The sequence below is a fragment of the Larus michahellis genome, chromosome 5 (genome assembly GCF_964199755.1).
Source record: "Larus michahellis chromosome 5, bLarMic1.1, whole genome shotgun sequence".
Taxonomy (NCBI): Eukaryota; Metazoa; Chordata; class Aves; order Charadriiformes; family Laridae; genus Larus; species Larus michahellis.
In genome coordinates this window covers 67,503,844-67,523,303 of record NC_133900.1, presented here as the reverse complement: position 1 = coordinate 67,523,303, position 19,460 = coordinate 67,503,844, and the positions used below count along the sequence as shown (strand labels likewise).

Sequence of the window (19,460 nt, the reverse complement as noted above, 5' to 3'; positions counted from 1 at the left end):
TGTCATTGGCAAACTTGCTGGGGGTGCACTCGATCCCACTGTCCATGTCACTGATCCCAGTACTGACCCCTGAGAAACATCACTCATCACTGGTCGCCACTTGGACAACAGGCACAGAGGACCTTGCCTTCCTTTGAAATTGTAATTAAGTTTTATGGCAAGGCACTTAAGGAGATTCCTTCTAAGACAACTGGGATATATTTAGAGAAATACAGCCTTTGGAGATCCTGGAACATCAAAGTGACAGAGCTGCTTTTTGCAATAGTGTTGAAAGAGCTGGTTATACTAGCACAAATAAAGTGTAATGTTCTTGCAATTAAATATGTGCAAGCACAGTTCTAAAGGTCAGCTTCCTTTCATATATGGAATTGAGTTCTGATGCATTTATGCATTCATTTTAAAGCAAACATATTGACCTCATACCTCAGCCATGTATTTACCTTCGGGATGAAGTGTTTCATAAAATAAACATTATTTATATGCCTTATATATCAGATATTAATTTAGATATGTCTTGTGCATCAATTTGCAAGTGTAATCAGTAGTCATTTCAACCCAACTGCTCAGCTCTAGTTCTAATAATTTCTCCTCCTAACTGTGGGCACTGATCTTATCCTCATGTCCATGTTGAAACTTTTAAGAAATTATAACTGTGATAAAAAGTGTGGCTGATTGATAGAACTCCTGTTTCAAAAGCAACCTTTGAATAAGAGATGTATTTTGACAGTGCTATCATCTGCTTTAGGTCACTCTTTAGTCTACCTAGATCACTCATCTGCATTGAATGTATTTTTTACCTAAGCACGTCAAATTGCAAGTCTGCTTTTTAACACTTAAGAGTCTTCAACACAAATTTTTCGATTTAGTCAACTTTAAAAAGCATCTGCCTCAGTCTGCCTTAATTTAGGTTATTCCTTTACCCTCTTGATATTCCTTTTCTCCTCCACGTGAAACCAATCATAAGAAATTAAGGCAAGATCTACTGATTCAAGGATTCAGTTTTATAAGGAAAGGGAATTGTGAAGCTTTGGTCTAAAAACAAAAGGGAAATTGGGAAGTTTCCCCGCAGAGATTTCTGATATGCCATTACAATGTATGGGGTTGGCAAAGATACTTTGCAGGAGAGCAGGAATCTGAGAGGACCTCTAAGCAGCTGCTCTCCAGCTTGTCCTTCAAAGGCATTTGGTGAGAGCTTCACTAATAGATATCACAACCCTCTTGAAAGAGGGAAGAGCTGGTTTCCCATTCTTAGACAATATTTTCCTGTCACTGCAATTGGCCATTCATGTCAGTGGCAATGAGCCTGTGTGTAGTGCTCGCTCTGAACTGTTCTTAGCTTTTACCCCATTTTTTTTGCTATCATCTGAGTCAAGAATATATGTATTAGGTAGCTGATAAACAAGAATCAGTGGATATATATATATATTTGCTATTGTCTTAATTTCTTTGTTTAGTACATACTCGGACAAATGTTGAAAATAATTTAAAAAACCCACCAGATTACTATTTTTTAATATAGTAGATATAATGCATATATGTGTGCATGTCTATATGCATAGTTTAACACGTATGTCTGATTTAATATGAGGAAATGCTTAGTCAAATTAGTCATATACAGTGTAAATTAAACTTCATAAATATAAAATTACCTACAAGTAATTACCTAATTGTAAACATTAGGAGCCTGATTTTGATTCCTTAAATCTCAACACCCCAGCAGTTTTCGATGTTCAAGAAAATCCGTCAGAGCTTAAGAACATTAAATTGATCCATGTTGTATGAAACTATATGTTTTTTAAGGCAAATATTTAAGAATGATGTATCTTTTTTTAAAAACATTACACATTATGCAAAATGAAAGGAGTCATGAAGTGAAAGGTTACTTTTCCATTACTTATTCTAAATGTCAAAACTTCTACATTTTCCTCAACAAGTTGATTTTTCTTTCTGCTACACAGAATTGATGTTTCTTTGAAAGGTTTTTTGGTTTTGTTTTTGTTTTTTGGAAACACACAAGAAATATATATTATGTGTTTTTTTTATTTCACAAAGATTGAAAATACTGTTGCTATTTTTTTCTTATAAACATTCATTTAAAAATAAAAAACAACACCACAGAAACATTATTTTACAAAAAGAACGTTCCTGAAACGGGAAATTCTTTTTAAGAAAGATAAAGTGGAACACACTCTTCCCAACATAATAAGGATCAGTTTTTAAAAATCGTGGCTGTCTCTAACACAACTCTCTGGTAGAATTCTCTAGTGTAGGTGACAGTTAACATACAGATTATAACTACGGGGAAATATTTTCAATCATTTTACTAACTTTGTTGATGATAGATCCTTAGCTCAGTAAAATATTTGTACTACCAAGGATGTAGGAGTCCTAACTAAACAGTTAGCTTATTCAACAAAAATGAGTTAAATACTAAGAAAATGCATTATGTTTTTATGTGCTTTAGGAATTGCAAGTTGCTCAGTGTGCTTTTCAGAGCTTCAAGGACTGAATTTTTGTAATGGAAAATGGTATCGACAATAATGAGCCTGCAGGGATCTTTATTATAAATATCCTGATTCTTTCATTTGTTCTGTTTCCAGTGTGTGCTGGGATGCCCAATTGTGTGAAATCAAGTCATAGATTATCTGTTTGCTGCCACATTGTCCGAGAAGAAATGAACTTGAAAATAAATAGGCTGGGCACTTCTAATAACTTCTGAACAAAATATGGTTTTGTGTAAACCAAGAAATGACAATAAAATTTGTAAATTTGAAAATATTCCACTAGAAAAATGTGATGCTTCCAACTTGTGAAGACCCAATTTAACCGGCAGGGAAGAAGAGACAGTGTGCAAAGCAAAGCAAAACAAAACCCCAACAGATTTAGGGACAAGACTAGAAAATAAATATCTGGGTTTGATACTTCCAGTTAATCTCAAGTTAGTTGTTTTCATACTTCTCTTCATCAGTAGCCATTTTATTCCCTATTTATTAAGGCAAGAACTTCCAGTGAGCTCAAGAAAATTTGTTTGAAGGAGGATCACACTGGAACTCAAGTGATTGGACTCCTGTTTTAAAATATACCCATGATACGCCTTTTTGGGACCAACCGCAAATAGGAAGTACACATGTAGAATCAGAAAAAAAGATCTCAGTGATTTTGTTTAGCCTTCAAACTGTGTCCACAGGAACATGCTGACTCGTTAAATGATAAGCCGTTCTATTGCATATTATCCTAATCTTTCCATATCCCTATTAATAGTAAATTGGAAAAGAACTGATCATTATTTTAAATCTTCAGCAACTTAACTGTTTACTGCTGGGTTTAATGTAAAAAGGTATCCTTTTATTGTATTCTAATGCACAGGGTGTACAAGAGCCACCGTAAAGATATTCGTGCCGTATCTGTGATAAGAAATAAGCATATATGGTTTTATTTCAATGTTGATTAAGAAATTATCCTAGTATTTACTAAGTATCTTAATATAATCAGTTATTAAAAATCCAAGAGAATAAACAGGGAAGGGCATTTTTCTAATTTCATCATGATGAACATGAAATGCTAGGTGTTCAAGAGCAGCTTTCATTCTTTAGATATTTCTTCCACACTTCTGCCACCTAGGTTTCTTCCACTGGGTACGGTTGAATTTAGGGCTGTAAAACGTGTTTGTATCCAGACTGGCCTGTTGGGCTGCAAACTTCTTTGCACATGGATGTGTAATTCCGTGTGTGTTTGTAGAATACTATTCTTGTAGTACACAAGGCTAATATAAAAAATAATTCGGTTTAAAATTTAAAAGCATACTTACACAATGTATTCCACTCACAAATTAATTCAGATGCTGTTCATGCTATAATCCACACTGTCATTCAGGATTATAGGGGCCAATAGACCAACTATATCCTGAGGGTGTGAACTGGGACAGATCAATCAATTTACAGAGCTTTGGCAAAGGTTGAACAGCTGGTGCTGAAATTCTTTGTTGGAGAAATGACCAGCCCACCAGAGATTATAGATTTAAGACAAGATTGATGGTTAAACCTTGCAAATAAAATCCTCTTCAAATGTGTTCTGGCTGATTATAAAGCTAATTTAAAGGCATCACTCCACAGCACTTTCTTAGAACAAGATAGTCATTAAACTTCTGGTGTTAAACAAATTCTCTCTGAGGCCTGTTGCTAGTAGCAAATACATTAGTGTTTTCATTTGCAGATTATTTTTAAAAGGTCTCTGTTGACCAGTTTCTTTTTATTTAAACATTCACTAGGGTGAACTTGGATTATCAATAATTACTTTCACATACTTAGCACAACAGAGGGTAAGATTTTTTTTTGCCCTTTGGGCACTCAGCAAAAGCTATCTGCTGGCTCAGCAACTTTCTAAAGGGTTCATGAGAAGGGTTTGATTATGTAATAAAGTAGGTTCTTTTATAGAAGGGGATGTGATTTTCAGTTCAGTTGAACTTGATTTACAGCTGAAATGGGATTTGAAAAGAAATTGAAATATTAGGAGAGTAGGCCTGAGAGAGTGGAGGTAGTAAATGAGCATGGGACAAGAAAATGTCACTGAACTAGAGAAATGAGGGTAGTTGAAACAATGGGGTAGTGCACAAAGCTGGAGGGTTTTTTAGGGAATAAGGAAAGGAGATTTTGGATTAAAAAGCAGCAGAGAGAGACAAGAATAACAGGAGAAAAGGAGGGATTTCTGAAAAGAAAGAGAAATACACTGTATGGCAAGCCAGGAAAAGACAGGAATAAAGTCCTCCAAAATATGCAGAATTTTAAGGAAATTAAAGAACGCTTTATCCTTCTGGACCAGGAGTCTCGTGAGATACTAGACATGCAAGTACCTATACATAGAAGAAAACACAGGCTCCTACAGTCAGTGCATACGGTTATGTGTTTGTAAGAAAAATTAGCTCATAAGTTTCATCAATAATAAAGTATTGCATTATCTCCTTGACATAAGCAGGAAGATGCATTTATCAGCTTGTTTATCATCTCTGTCTCTTTTTCTATTATTTTTTCTTCGTCTTTGAGTGTGGAAGGAGTACTTGCTGTTTATAGATAATTGGGCTGGGTGGACATATTCTTCCTTCTAGTCAAAAGGAAGTTGAGGGAATTAAAAAAGAAACCTAGAAAAAAGATTGAAGATTAGAGATGATTGGAAATTTCCCAGTGAAATTAGTAGCTATTTGAAATTGTAAAATCTTAAATCTTTGTAAAACAGGGTTGATGGCAGCAATACTTTGTTCTGGCTAAAACTTACAAAAGAAATGAAATACTATTTCCACCGAATATTTTAAAATCAGAGATTTCCATTTTACTCAAATTGAAACTCTGTCAACAACAGATTTTTCGAAAAGAAAAACCAAACCCCAAAGAAGTCTGAGTTGTAACTAAGCCTACAGAAGACTGTGGAAGGTAGGGTATGGAACCTGAATGTTTATATTCCATGATCTTCAGTGAGAGAGTAAGAAAGATTTTTAGAGAACAGGCTTTAAAGACTCAAAGTGTTAAAGTGATTTATTATTGCTAAAAAAAAATCATGTCGGGAAAAAACCTACAACCTCTCTAAAAGGTGACAGGTCAGGGAAGGTGAAAAGAGATCCTTGAAAGTTTGTGTTTAATCTTTCTGAGTAGACCAATGATTCTACCTTATTTCAAGTTTTTGGTATGTGTATTCCACATAAATCTCTGGCCTATTGTTTAACCTCAATAATTTTTAAGGTATCTAGATAGGTTTCTTTAGTTCACTATTGTCAGTTATTGTAGCCTACATCATATATTGTAGCCTTTCATCATACATTCCTTTGTTGATACGACGGACTTCTCTGAGTCCGTTTCAGAACCTGAAGACCTGAAAAGATTTTTTGCTGCAGTTCTTGCTGAAGTTATTCTCCCTAAATAGAATTAACCCAGTTCCCTTATTCATGTTTCAGAATGTATGTTCCCAGCTTTCAGCATATTTTGCAGTCTCCACTATATATTCTTTAAAGTGGTTACATCTGATAAATGATAAATTGACAGTTATGAACTCTACCTTTAAAAATAAGCTATACTTATAGGTGGTAAAGAAAGCTTTGACTTCAAAACCCCACTGACTACATTGACTTTGAGGGAAATCAGGATTCCTTATCTTGGATAGCATCTACTTCACTGCTGTGAGACCAATCTACAGACAAATGGTAATTGTTACCAAAAGTATAACTAAGATTACAGAACCATTTCTCACTGGCAAATTTCTTGCTGCAATCTTTAGCTACAAACTTGTACACAAATAGCTTGAGAGTTATCTGAAGAGACAACAGAGTTTGTATTACTCTTGAGCATTAAAGCAGCCTTATTAAGAAACGGTTTTGTTCTTTTTCCTCCAAAAAGAAATAATAGAGATCCATTTATACACTTACTGCTCCTCTAAGATAAATTTCTTGTGTAATCAGATCATATCAAAATGAAAAAATAGAGTACTTCATCGGAGTTACCATCACAAAAAATGTACCTTATGAATTAACCATCAAAACCCATGAATGTTATATGAGATTATCCTCAATCCAATATACTGCATTCAACACACAAAAGGGACTTACAGAAACGAGGTGGGTGAGAAACCAAGCAGCTAAGCACCTGAAAAAAATGTTACAGAGAAAAAGTTTATCCATTTTATTTCAAAGCAGATAGGTAATAGTTGGTATCTGTTTTCTGGGTGATTTCAAAAATAAAACAATTCAAACTTCTCAGTAATTTTTGTTCCTTTATATGCATAGTTTTCTCTTTCCTACCATATACAGGATAAGAGCGCAAACATGGAGGACTTTAGAGTGCTGTTGCTCAGCGTTCCCCCAAGACCAATTTGTGTGAGTGTTAAGCATCGATGAAGGATACTGCAGGGATGAGACTATGTTTAGGCGTGTGCTTAAGACAACTCTCCAGTTTGGTAGATAAATTGCAACAGCAGACACAACCTTTAAATATAATCCTTTGCACTGTTTGAGAAGGGAAGATCTGTTGTCTATGAAGTATTATGAGACATCTGTGGCTACTGATGTGTGTTTCAAAAATAAGACTAATTTCTGCTCAACAGAGCCACAAAAACTCAATTTCATGAACCAAATCAGACTCTACTGCAAAAATACCAGCAGAGACATATGTTTACAAGTTTGGCTTCGGGCCAAAATATAGAATCATTAGAAGGAAAGATGAAAAATCTAACTTGCCATCCATCTCTAGTAAAATTAACACCGCCTTCAACTACGTGCAGCATAAAATTTTCAAAATTTCACAATTGAAAAATACCTCTAAAGAAATGTCCAGACTTACATGAGATAAAACAATACTCTGACATTTGATACTGAAGTTTAATATGTACTTCTGTCCCTAAATACCCTTATGCATAAAAGAAACTTAAGAAGGATTATGGTGCTTAGAAATTAAGCCTATAACAGGCTGTAGAATTAACATTTCTGATGTCTTTCAAAATAAATCACATGCTGTGCCGAAACTGACAAAATTAGAGGCAATGTTTGATGATTAGTTTTCAAGTATCCTCAGACCTGCAACTTCTCCTGACCTCATGGCTTTGTTAAAATACTCCCCTTCTTGAAAGGAGCTTAAGATCCATGATGTTGCTTTGTAGTGCTGCAAAGATAAAGCCAGAAAGAAAAAAAATATTCAGAGTTAATTATTAAATTAATTAACATTAGAAAATTATATTATAGTATCTGAATGAAACTGTAGCTTAACTGAAGACATACATGAAACAAATGAAAAGATAGAATTACTTGCAAAAGAAAGCGATATGCTATTCTAATTTCCACCAATGCAAATGTTAATTCTCTAGAAGGCTACTTCGTTGGTTTATTTTGGAGAAAGAAATTCCCTTTTTTCAGTAGAAGATCTAATGAAATACTGATTTCACCATTCTTTCCTACAAACCTAACTAACAATGTGAAGATTTACATTAAACATGTATTTACCTGTTTATACACACATGCATAAACTTTATACACACACACATGTTCTATGGGCTATAGAATTTGGATTATCATTTCTAAAGGAGGAGCAGAGGAATCATTTGTTATACCCAAAAAGGATGTACAGTTTAACTGGAACAAGTATGTTCCATCTGCCAACCAACTATTTCTGCTGGTGAGTACAACCGTGCCTTTTACTGATGGCAGTATCTGGCAGTACCCTTATGTCGCTTGATCATTTTAGCTTTACCTACACTCGTCCTGAAGAAGTCAGATTATAGAAATTTTTTTTATAGTCCTCAGAAATCCAGCCTGCCAAGCTGATTGGTGAATTGATGTGGGCTTCTGAATTGATGTGGGTATTCTGAATACAGACTGTCTAAGTCTCATTATTCCCGTAGAAGCCAACACTCAGGCCAGCCAATGTTCTTCTAGGAAAAATACAAACCATACTCTGAAGTGATTTTGTTATGTTGCAAGGGCAAGTGTACTGGGTCTGGCTGGGACGCAGTTAGATTTTTCATAGCAGCCCATATAGTGCCGTGTTTTGAATTTGTGAGTAAATCAGAGTTCTAACACACCAGTGTTCTGGCTATTGCTGAGCACTGCTTGCGCAACATCCAGGCTTTCTCTTTTTCCCACTCTGAATCCCCAGTGAGTAGGCTAGGAGTATGTAAGAAGTTGGGAGGGGAAACAGCCATGAGAGATGACCTGAACTGACCAAAAGTATATTCCATGTATCGTATCCATACGATATCGTACTCATCAGTAAAAGCTCAGGAAAAGGAGGAGGAAGCAGGGACGTTCACGTTCAGGGCATTTGCCTTCCCAGGTAACCATTGTGTATGCTGGGATCATTCTTTCTAGGAAGTACCTGGTTGTCTGCCTACCCATGGGAAGGGGTATGAGGATTCCTCATTTTGCTGTGCCTGCACGTACAGCTTTGCTTTGCTTATTAAACTGGCCTTTCTCTTGACCAAGGAGTTTTATTGGTTTTGTTGTTCTGATTCTCTCCCCTGTGCCACTGAGGAGGGAGTGAGTGAGCATAGTTGCGCCGAACACAGCAAGGCAAGTCAGATGTATGGAAATAGAATGTCTAAGCTTGCCAGGGACCCTCTGCATTTCTGGAATGCTGTTTCCTGAGAACGCTCTGAAACACAAGTCATATTCCCAACTCGTTTTCCTTGGGCATAGGAGCTGCTCCACTCTAAGCACCACCTTTGGTAATTTGTGATTCAACAGTGCATGGCCTACAAATATGGTGTCAAGCCTAGCTTTTGGACTCGACGTAAAATGTAGAGATAAGCTTAGAATGACATTTTATGAAGCTACAATAGAACTGGATGTATTTACTTCTCTGAATCCCTTTCATGTCATATATGGTCTAATTAAACATTCTTCATGCAAGCCGTTTATAAATGATTTACAGTTTGACCTGGCAAGCTCTGTTGTGATCTATCTGTAATGTTAAATTACTTGTCAGTACTCGTGTTGGTAATAAAGTGATAATAATAATAATAATCTCAAAAATAATATTCAGCGGTGTACATAGAATTTTTATCTGTAGATCTCTGCATTTTGCATGTGTGATAAGAAGCTAATAATTGTGTTGCACCTCAATATCCCCTTTGTAAAGTGGAAAGTATTTAATGTTCATCCTTCACATTCTCTCTCCAGCTTATTATTTCTACTCTGTGGGGTTTTATAGTATGTTAAATTGTGTTGATATAATGACACACACTCATACTGTGCTCATGATTATATCAGTAGGGCACAGTATCCCTCTATGTAGAAAGAGTCAATCATGCCATTACTTAAGTGCCTTATTTAGTTTCCTATGCCTTGTTATTCTAAACGTGATTCACATACAACAGTTAATTATCTTTCATATATTAGGACCATAAGTATAACTTGAGTGTTAAAATATAGTAATTAATTCAAGTTACCTGGAAATTACTTTTATTCATTCATATAAAATCCTATTTTTACGAATTCCACGTGTTCTCACTTCAGCTACACTCTGTGGGGCCCACAATACAAGGATTAATACAGGATTATGTACATTTTTTTCAGAGTGAAAGCTTACATGTAAGAATACCCAGTAGTATGCGGATCACCTTTAACTGTTGTGGTGTGAAAGAAATTGAAATGAAATGTACATCCTCAGACTCTGCTATACATTTCAGTAAGTACATTTGTTTTGTGTTTGTACAATATTTTGCAAAATAACTGTAATTAGGGCTTTTGGACACTCAGGTTTAACACTCAATAATACATATTTGTATATGTTTAAGTGGTTATAAATACATTTGTATGTATACATGTATACCTTATATTTGTATATATGCAGTTGTAGTCACTTTTTGCAGCATTCTGTGAGCTATGTGTGTTTTAGTTTCAAATACAAGAAAATGCTTATGCACATTTAGCTCTACTGCGAGTTAAGACAATACTTAAATATATGCTTGGTTTTGAGCAGTTATGGACTCTCTGACTTCAAACAATTCTTTTTGTTAATTTGTAAAGGAAGATGAAAAAACCTGATGCTCCTCAAAATGAAACTGTTAATTTCATTTGAGAGACAGTGCAAAGGTAAGCAAATAACCTTATTTTTTTTTCTATGAAAAAAATTGCTACTTCTTCATAAAAGCATGACATCAAAATATAACAAAACCTTATACCTTATAGTTATAGCTAGAAAAAATCCCAGGTAGAACTTTTTTCACCCTTCAACTTTAATCCAGATATCTAGTATATGCTGGTTTTAGGTGCTGAGTGTTATATATTTCTGTATGTATGATGAATTATTGCTAACAGGGTATTTTCTAGATTTCTTATAAATTTCCTTGGAAAGCACTGTACACAGGCCAAAACCACTGAGTTGATAGGAAAACCCAAATGATTTAAAAAAGGTGGATATAAAAGGGAAATATACTAATGTTAGATAGAAGATGGATGGCAGTATTGATATAACACTATTTTTTTGCCTGCTTCACAGACTGAGGAAAACTTCTAACTGTACTGAACATAAAATATGCTAGATATATAAAATATAAGAATAATTACGTGTACGAAAAGCAATGATGTATATACTGACTGCAGATGCAGTGTGAACAGTAATTTCTTTCTCCTTGCAACTCAATGGATGTTATCTTTGTAGACAAAAGAGTACAAACAGCAGACCATGGCGGGGGAGATGGGGTGGAGCTGTCTAAACAAGAGAAAAATCTTTTTTTTCCCCTGTTTTCTTCTTCTTCTTTTTTCACCGAGTAAAGAACTGCAGGTGTGACATTTTCTCCTAGGTCACACAGATCTCTGCAAAATTAAGAAATAACTCTCTTGTAACCTAATCCAGTGTTCAAATACTAAGATTGTTCATTATCCCAAATGATACTTTCTGATAAATCCCACAATTAAGTAAGACTAAATCTCCATAAAAAAATCTATAATTATGACATTCAAAAATGCAACATTGTCCTTTTGTAAAACTCTTTAGTATCATCAAATTTCACATCATCAATGGCAGACAATATATGCGAGAAAAGAATCTGATAATTCTGAGTTTCTGAATTTATTTTTAGTTTGTAAATTTTTTACTAAATCACCATGTTATAGATCTGTATTTTACATGAATATTCCTTTCAAAAACATTTTGAGAAAACAGAGGAATCACTTAAGTAGCAAGCCTTTGCTTCCCTGAGCTATTTCTATAGACTACCTGACTTTGCAAGGTGGGTATCTACACTTAAAACTTCCATCCACTTCTCTTTAGCTACTGAAGCTAAAATATTATTTGCAGTAAGTACTAGTAAATAATTTCTGAATGTAGGTGTCCTTAACCCCCTAGAACAATCTGCTGGCTAGTTCAGCTTGAATTTTGGTTAACTAAACAAACACATGCACCCACACACATTGAGTTAGGGTAAAAAAGGAACCTACAATGATCATCTAGTCCAACTACCTGACAAACTTGGGGCTGACAAAAAGTTAAAGCATTTTATTTAAGGGCATTGTCCAAATGCTTCTTAAACACTGCCAGGCTTTGGGCATCAACCACCTCTCTAGGAAGCCTGTTCCGGTGTTTGACCACCAACCGGTCACAGATGCACTAACCCTGTCACGCCTGGTTTGACTCCAGTTACCGGCTCTGAATTCACGCTCTCAGTCTCTCCAGTTGTGAAACGCTCCCTAGTAAGTTTTGCACAGTCCCAAAGGCCCCTCTCAAGTATTCATAATGTTGTGATCATTTTGCTTCCTTCTCCTTATTGGTTACAAATTCCAGGCTGGCCCTCTCCAGAGCTTTGCCTGGAGTTTCTTAAGAGCCCATCAATTAGTTGCTGGAGAGTATTGGTCTTTGTTATTGTTCCTTTTATCACTTGTCTGTCAGGTGTGTGTCTGTGTGTTTTGTTTATCGCTTTCCCTGTTACAGCTCCCTTTGAACTGACAAGGTCCTTGATCTGATAACCTTAATGAAGCAGGTGTTCTCACAGTCCACTTTCTCTTACAGTTTCCATAGCTGAAAATGAATCCTGGACAGATGTGAGGGGACAAAAGAGTGCAAAGGAGACCGGTGCCAAAAACATTTTTCCTTTACTGATTGAATGTGTTATCATGGTGCAAGACTCACCTGAAAGGAAGGCTGTTCTGAACAGGGATGTGCTCCATGTTTAGTTTTCAACTTTCCCTATAGCAGCTCCTTAAGGGAAGAGTCTAAGATGTAGGAAAATATAGTGACCCATCTTTTCTTACTTATTCCCAGATTCCAGCAACCAGAGCCACAGTCAGATTATCATTTTTAGTAGCGTTTTTTTCAGAGCATACAAGCTGCAACTTGGGCTTGCCAGTATTTTGTGGACAGTATATTTGCTCGTCACGTGCTTTCCCAAGAAGCCCACTGTTTATGGATTTCTCAGCAGCTTAATCATGAATAGCTGTCAATTAATTGCACACTTATCTGCCCATGCAAACGGAGTACCTGAATGTTGAATTTTGCCTTTTTGTTGACTTTTATCTGTCTTCAGAATAATGTATGCTGTAGCTTCCACAAGAATTTACCAAACTCTAAAACATCATTTACTCTTTAAATCTTGTTTTAATGTCAGTATCCTCTTTTTCCATTCTACACTTTCATCTGCTGATTTTCCATGAATAAATCTTGGTTTAACCTGAGTTTATTTGCATTCTACTTTCATAAACTTCTTCAGTTATTCACTGCGTATATTTATTGCTCTCTGTGTGATGTACAAAGTAATTTAATCTTGATTTCTGATTTTAATGTTAGATCTCCTGGTTTTAGAATCTCTTACCACATTTCCGTTTTATAAATACTGTAGTTTGATGACTGATTGAATCAGAAATATATTCCATTACACTTATGCACTTGCATTGCTCTCAGTAGAGCTTCACTGGCATGGTACTGAAGTAACGAACAGAGATGAGAATCATGCCCTGGGTTTTTAAAGGAACTTTATTGAATGAACCTTATTCCAGATATTTTGACAAACCTGTCAGTTTATTTATTGTATATTTTCCAGTACTATGGCTCAGTTAAATAGTCTTCCTACACAGCAATCAGAATTATAATTTTTCATACAAAATGAAACTGGCATTACTGAATTCCCTAACAAAAAAACTTTTCAAAACTGAAATCTTTATAATGTTTAATATAACTGTGAGCTCTCAGCTCACAAATTCCACCTTCAGTGGTTTCCTAGGATACCAACACACAAGCACAAACAGAAAGCAGTACAGAAAAACAAGGTAGAAAGTCTACAGCCCTTCCACTTTTCTGAATCCTTTCAAACTCTGCATTCTCACAAATATATCAATGTTAAGAGTATGATAAACCTTAAACAAAACAGCTGGCGATGGGCTTAAACTATACCTCATATCTGTGTCATTTGTAAAGGCTGACAAAGTTCTCTTGAGAATTCTGAAGAGAACAATGAAACAAAGAATAAGAGCTTTTGCACACACTGCATCATGACTCTGGAAAAACAAAGCAGGAACAGCTTATCAAAATGATTTTCAGGGCACTACTTTGATAGCAATTGAAATAAATGGGGAGATATTAACCTACTCCAGCTGCTAAAGAGGTAGCCAATAAGGCAAAGGCAATTAGAGAATGCATTACGGATGTTTGATGGGGGACAAAATAAAATGCATTTTCAGCCAAAAGCAAAGTTAACATTAATTTCTCACCCCACAAATGTCCCAATGCATGCATGCACACAGATTTAGGCAATAGCTACATAATTTTGAAACAAGAAGTGGAACTTTAAAAAATTTATTAAGGAGCAAGAGTGGACAACGCACAGTTATAAAGCTGGAGTGCAATGATAGATGAAGAAAAGAGAATAAGAGCTTTCAACATGTACACCTGGCATGCTTAGATAAAGATAATGGTGATACCATGCTGGAATGTTTTCTTCAATTTTGTTATCCTCTTTTTAAAAGAAGATAGATAGCCTTCTTTTAAAAGAAGATAGAAGCCTAGAAAAAAATGTAGGAAAGAAATCCTAAAGTAACGTAAGAGCTAGAAAAAAATCTGCACACCAAGAAATGGAATGCACTTAGTCTTTGTAGTTAATCCAAAGGAAACCAAGTGAAGAACAAAAGGTGAGGTGACCCAGTTGCAGTGTATAAAAGCCACCATGGGAAGAAAATATTGTATACTTAAACAGGAAAGTTTAGTAATAACAAAAAGCAGAAAACTGAAGTTTGGCAAATTAAAGTAAGAAATAAGGCAAAAATTGTTATTAACAGACACGATTAACGATTGAAACACGATTATAAAGAAAGTGATGGCTCTTAGTCTCACTACTCCTCAGATCAAGATTTGTGGGATATCATTCTGGTTCATAGTTATCTCTGTGTTTGACTGTAACATAAGTGAAATTCAGGAACAGTGACATGTAAGATCATTAGATGAGATAAGTTTTTTGTTCTTCCAGGGCTGAATGCTACCAATCTCTGACTTAATGGAGATCTGACTGTACCTAGACTCATGCTGCAACATTAGTAATTTTGACGGTTGTTCAATTTAAGAAACTCGAACCATGCTTGTTAAATATGTTGACAGCTACTCTCAGTGTTTCAGTTTTATTTCAAAGCTAGTTACTTGTTACCAGGTTACGGGAGCTTCCATAATGCAGGAAATATAACTTTAATAAAAGGTAGGGTGGCTTTCCAAAGATGGGAACTGTGAGTGAAATTGTGACATAGGGAAATTAATGGATATTGTAATGTTGATTTAATTAGACCAACATTTCACCCATCTTTCGGATAGGTAGACAGAACTAAGCTGAGAAAAGTCTCTGTGAGAGAAGAGAATAAAAACTTGCCTAGGAAAGCGTGGTATTTAAATGAGGACAGCACATATACCAGCAGAAATTGACACAGTGGATTTTTTTCTGAAAAATGATCATAGAATCATAGAATGGTTCTGGTCAGAAGAGACTTTTAAAGATCAGCTAGACCAACCCTCCACCACAGGCAAGAACATCTTCCACTGGGTTGCTCAAAGCCCCATCCAACTTGACCTTGAACACTTCCAGGGATGGGTCCCATCAGTTGCTTCTCTGGGCAGCCTGTTCCAAGTGTTTCACCACCTGCATTGTAAAGAATTTCTTTGCTTATATCCAATCTCTTAGTTTAAAAGCATTACCCCTGCTCCTGTCACTACAGGCCCTGTTAAAAAGTTTGTTCCCATCTTTCTTATAAGGCTGCAGTAAGGTCTGCCTAAGACTTCTCTTCTCCAGGCAGAACAACCCCAACTCCCTCAGCCTTTCTTCATAGGCAACATGTTCCAGCCCTCTGATAATTTTCATGGCCCTCCTCTAGACCCAGTCTAACAGGCCCATGTCTTTCTTGTGTTTCGGACTCCAGAGCTGGATGCAGTATTCCATGTGGGGTCTCATCAGAGTGGAGTAGAGGGGGAGAATCACCTCCCTCGACCTGCTGTCCGTGCTTCTTTTGATGCAGTCTGGGATACAGTTGGCTTTCTTGGCTACAAGCACACATTGCTGGCTCATATCCAATATTTCATCTACCAGTATCCCTAGGTCCTTCTCCACAGGGCTGTTCTCAGTCTATTCATCCCCCAGTCTGTATGGATACTGGTGATTGCCCTGACCCATATGCAGGACCTTGTACTTGGCCTTGTTGAACTTCACGAGGTTCACATTGGCCCATCTCTCAAACCTGTCAAGATCCCTCTGAATGGCATCTCTTCCCTCTAGAGTATCAACAGCACCGCTCATCATGGTGTGATCTGCAAATTTGCTGAGGGTGCACTCAGTCATTAATAAAGATATTGACACCACTTATTACAGAGATCCTTTTTGACATTGAGACATTGACTGCAACATTTTGGATGTGGCCATCCAGACAATTCCTTATCCATCAAAGAGTTGATCCATCAAACCTGTATCTGTCCAACTTAGTGACAAGGATGTTGTGTGGGACTGTGTCAAAGGCCTTACAGAAGTCCAGATAGATGGCATCAGTTGCTCTTCTGTTGGGACAAGGACAACAAAAAAAGTTTCTATAAATATATTAGCAATAAAAAGAGGACTAAGGATAATCTCTGTCCTCTAGTAGATGGGGCCGGTAACATAGTGACCAAGGATGAGGAAAAGGCTGAGGTACTTAATGCCATCTTTGCCTCAGTCTTCAGCAGTAGGACCAGTTGTTCCCTGAGTACCCAGACCCCTGAGCTAGAAGACAGGGATGGGGAGCAGAATGAAGCCCCTGTAATCCAGAGGGAAACGGTGAGGGACCTGCTTCAGCACCTGGAGGTGCACAAATGTATGGGGCCGGATGGTATCCACCCAAGGGTACTGAAGGAGCTGGAGGAAGTGCTCGCCAGGGCACTTTGCATCATTTATGAGCAGTCCTGGATAACCGGGGAGGTCCCAGCTGACTGGAGGTTGGCAAATGTGACCCCCATCCACAAGAAGGGCCGGAAGGAGGATCCGGGGAACTACAGGCCAGTCAGTCTGACCTCGGTGCCTGGGAAGGTCATGGAACAGATCCTCCTCAGTGCCATTACACGGCACATGCGGGAGAACAGGGTGATCAGGCACAGTCAGCATGGGTTTGTGAAGGGCAGGTCATGCCTGTCAAACCTGATCTCCTTCTATGATAAGGTGACCCACTTAGTGGATGAGGGAAAAGCTGTGGATGTTATCTACCTGGATTTTTGCAAAGCTTTTGACACCGTTTCCCACAGCATTCTCGTGGAGAAACTGGCTGCTCATGGCCTGGACAGGTGTACTCTTCGCTGGGTAAAAAACTGTCTGGATGGCCGTGCCCAGAGAGTGGTGGTAAATGGAGTTAAATCCAGTTGGTGTCCGGTCACAAGTGGTGTCCCCCAGGGCTCGGTGCTGGGGCCGGTTCTCTTCAATATCTTTATCAATGATCTGGATGAAGGGATCGAATGCACCCTCAGTAAGTTCGCAGATGACACTAAACTAGGTGGGCATGCTGATCTGCTTGAGGGTAGGTTGGCTCTGCAGAGGGATCTGGACAGGCTGGACCGATGGGCTGAGGCCAATGGTATGAGGTTCAACAAGGCCAAGTGCCGGGTCCTGCACTTGGGTCACAACAACCCCATGCAGCGCTACAGGCTTGGGACGGAGTGGCTCGAAAGCAGCCTGGCAGAAAAGCACCTGCGGGTGTTGGTTGACAGCTGCCTGAATATGAGCCAGCAGTGTGCCCAGGTGGCCAAGAAGGCCAACAGCATCCTAGCCTGTATCAGGAACAGTGTGGTGAGCCGGACTAGGGAAGTGATCATCCCCCTGTACTTGGCACTGGTGAGGCCCCACCTCGAGTACTGCGTTCAGTTTTGGGCCCCTCGCTACAAGAGGGACATTGAGGTGTTGGAGCGTGTCCAGAGAAGGGCTACAAAGCTGGTGAGGGGTCTGGAGGACAAACCTTATGAAGAACGACTGAGGGAGCTGGGGTTGTTTAGCTTGGAGAAGAGGAGGCTGAGGGGAGACCTTATCACCCTCTACAACTACCTGAAAGGAGGTTGTAGAGAGATGGCGGGTGACCTCTTCTCCCTGGTGACAAGTGATAGGACGAGGGGAAACGGGTTCAAGTTACGTCAGGGGAGGTTTAGATTGGATATTAGGAGACATTTTTTCACTGAAAGGGTTATTAAACATTGGAACAGGCTGCCCAGGGAGGTGGTGGATTCACCATCCCTGGAGGTGTTTAAAAAAAGGGTAGATGTGGTACTTAGGGACATGGTTTAGAAGTGGTTTTTGTCAGGGTAGGTTAATCATTGGACTTGATGATCTTAAAGGTCCCTTCCAACCTCAGCAATTCTGTGATTGATTCCCTTAGCCACCAGTACAGTCACTCTGTCATAGAAGGCCAGCAGATTAGTTGGGTATGATTTGCCTTTTGTGAAGCCATGCTGGTTGTCTTGAATTACCTCCCTGTCCTGTATGTGCCTTGACATAGCTTCCAGGAGGATCTGTTCCTGATCTTAACAGGCATCGAGGTTAGGCTGACTGGTTGGTAGTTTCCAGGCTTGTCCTTTTTACCCCTTTTAAAAATGAGTGACGTTTCCCTTTTCTCCGGTCACTGGAGACTTTGCCTGACTCCCATAACTTTTCAAATATGATGGAAAGTGGCTTAACAACTACATCTCCCAATTCCCTCAGGACACTGGGATGCATCTCATAGGAACTTGCATATGTTCAGGTTCCTCATTTGGTCTCAAAGCTGATCTTTTCCTACTTTAAGTAGGAACTTTGTTCCCCCAGCCTTGAGATTTATGGACCCAAGAGATGCAGGGAGAGCAATTATCAGTGAAAACTGAGGCAAGAAATGGTTGAGTACCTCAGCCTTCTCCGCGTCACTTGTCACCAGATCGCCTGTATCAGTTATCCAGAGGGGTACATTTTCTTTGTTCTTCCTTTTCTGACTAATGCACCTGTAGAAGTCCTTATTACTCTTCTCCCATCCCTTGCCAAACTGAGATCCAGCTGTGATTTAGCTTTCGTGATCCCATCCCTACATGCCCAGGCAGTATCCCTATTTTCTTCCTGAGGTGTGTGTCCCTGCCTACACTACCTGTGCGTTTTTGTCTTGTGTTTGGTAAGGCAGTAATAGACTAGACTAGACTATTTCAGTTGGAAGGGTCCTACAACAATCATCTAGTGCAACTGCCTGAGCACTTCAGGGCTGACAAAGTTAAAGCATGTTTCAGTTTGACCAGGAGGTCCTTACTCAGACACTTACTCAGACTCTTTCTGTGTAGCTCTACTCTTCTCAAAAGCTACCAGTTATTTGGGAAATAGGTAAGAATTGGGTAGTTTTGAAAACTTGCCCTATGAATGGCCATTGAGGACCTCAGATAATGCTGAAAATAATGCTTACTTTCAGCTTATTTTAGTATCAGAGAAAAATTCTTGTTCCTGAAAGAGATAAGGAGTGAGAATTCTGAACACTCCTTGGTATGAATAATAGGAATTGG

General features: G+C 38.1%; 1 long non-coding RNA gene across 1 annotated transcript in view; it reads left to right on the top strand.

The window, feature by feature from the left end:
• LOC141744025 (uncharacterized) overlaps positions 1 to 19,460 on the top strand; it is a 58,294-nt gene that overhangs the window by 32,581 nt on the left and 6,253 nt on the right. Inside the window, exons 2-3 of the long non-coding RNA XR_012587315.1 lie at positions 10,046 to 10,157; positions 10,499 to 10,564. This is a non-coding gene — a long non-coding RNA (uncharacterized LOC141744025). The remainder of the gene's footprint in view (positions 1 to 10,045; positions 10,158 to 10,498; positions 10,565 to 19,460) is intronic.